Raw genomic sequence first — 1,951 nt, forward strand, 5'->3', positions numbered from 1 at the left:
GTTTAGGTAATTTAAGCATGTGGAGCTTTGATAGGTTGTTCTTACATTTTAATTAATTAAATTTCTTGAAGATGTTATAGTAGTCATGAATTGCTATTCATCAATGTCATTTCTACATTAATTCCCCAAATCAATCATATAATTAGCTTGTGTAAAGGTTTGGAGTGGATTCACTTCCCTAGACTTCCTTCTCTAAATCTTTTCTTTTAATCTCCTTCAATTTATTGTTTTATGCATTCTGAATTTGTAGTTTAGTGACAAACAAAACAAACCCTCTATGAACACCCCTTATCACTCTAAAATGACTCTAGACACTTAGGTTGTCATAGATTGGCGCAGTCCCAGTGGTTCGACTTACCCGACCAATAGCCCTATTTTACAATGATTCGTGCTATTGCGAAGGTTGATGTTTAATTGACCAACCGATCACTTATAGTTGTCCGATAAGCTCTTAAAGAAATATTGAACTAATTGCCATTTGGGCATGTCATGATGTGGACATTTCCTAAGCAATTCATTGAAGCGTTCCCATGCCTCATGAAATGTTTCTCCATCCCCATGTGAAAATTCTCAAATTGAGGTCCTCATGGCATTGGTCTTAAAAACTGGATAGTACTTCTTTAAAAACTCTTGTTGCATTTCCGCCCAAGAAGTGATTGAAAAAGGCCTAAGATTGTTAAACCAATACTTTGCTTTGTCCTTTAAGGTGAATGGAAAAAGGCCAAATGCTTGTAAGGTTCTTCACTAGGAAGCATTTGAATAGTTTGTGCTTTAATTTCATAATGATGTGCTCTAAATGGTGGTAATTAAATGCATGTGGGTGCATTGTATTCATTAGGCACATAGTGATCTCTCAAAGCAAGAGGTGGATTAGTTACTTGATGTGCAACATGAACACCTTGGTTATGAATTCCTTGATTAATGATGGGAGGTTGTAGAGTATACATTGGCCTTGGCATTCCATACGGAACTTGGCCTTGTTGTTGTATTGGTTGGATGAATGGCCTTGGCATGCCTAATGGAACTTGCATGTTTTCATTGTGCACATTGGGATGAAGGATACCTTGTTGGTCTATGTGACCAATGTCCTCAATATGGTCATCATTATGGTCATCCATTGAAAGATTGGCTCTATTTGAACTTCCTCTTCCCCTAGGATTTCTAACGATAGATTCAAGATGCAAATCAAGAGGGGCAAGAGTTGGTCTCAATGAATGACGCCCATGCATGCACAATACAAAACACAACAAACACAAAGAATGAAAAATACTATGCCTTCACAACAATGCAATTAGACTTCTTCCACAAACATTAAACTCATACTCCCATACTTTAACTCAATGATACAAGACAATAAAAAAATAAGCCTCCACGCAGGCCGACGATTTAACCAAGGAATTGAGTAAAGAAAATCTCACAAAGGTCCTTTAGCACTTCAACTCCAAATTTTAAATTTTTTTTTTTAAAGTTTTTAGCATTTTTCCTTCCTTTGCTTGCTTAAATTGAATGCTCAATGACTTATTTGCTTGCTTCCTCTCTGACAATGCACCTAGTAAAGTAAGAACAACACAATAAGTAACCAAAAAGAAAAAGAAAAAATGAAATAAAAAACACGATCAAAAGAGTACTAATCCTAATCAATTTCACAAATCCGACGTTGCCAAATCTAATCAACAAATCCCCGGCAACGGTGCCAAAATTTAATGACAGCCGCTCGTGAACGCTAAAATTGATGTAGTGAATGTACGGTTCAAGAAAAGTCTTTTGGGTCAAGTTTAAATTTATAAAAAACACTATCAACACTACTACTAACGTAGTAAGGGTGAGTAGGGATCGTCCTAAGGGATTATGGGGATTGAGCAATGTCGGAGTTGATTGTGGAATCGCAATTAAGGCTAATAGGTCGAGTGATCAAACAATTGGTTGGTTGGTTCATTAAAGAGTAATTAAA

At 36.3% G+C, this 1,951-nt stretch overlaps 1 pseudogene; it reads left to right on the forward strand.

Annotated features, from left to right (window-relative positions):
- The first annotated feature begins 484 nt into the window (after nucleotides 1-484).
- Nucleotides 485-583, forward strand: LOC132282911 (small nucleolar RNA R71; annotated as a pseudogene).
- Nucleotides 584-1,951: the final 1,368 nt, after the last annotated feature.

This window comes from Cornus florida, unplaced genomic scaffold, assembly GCF_030987335.1.
Source record: "Cornus florida cultivar Cherokee Brave unplaced genomic scaffold, ASM3098733v1 CherokeeBrave_3.0.0_Hap2_Chr01, whole genome shotgun sequence".
Lineage (NCBI taxonomy): Eukaryota > Viridiplantae > Streptophyta > Magnoliopsida > Cornales > Cornaceae > Cornus > Cornus florida.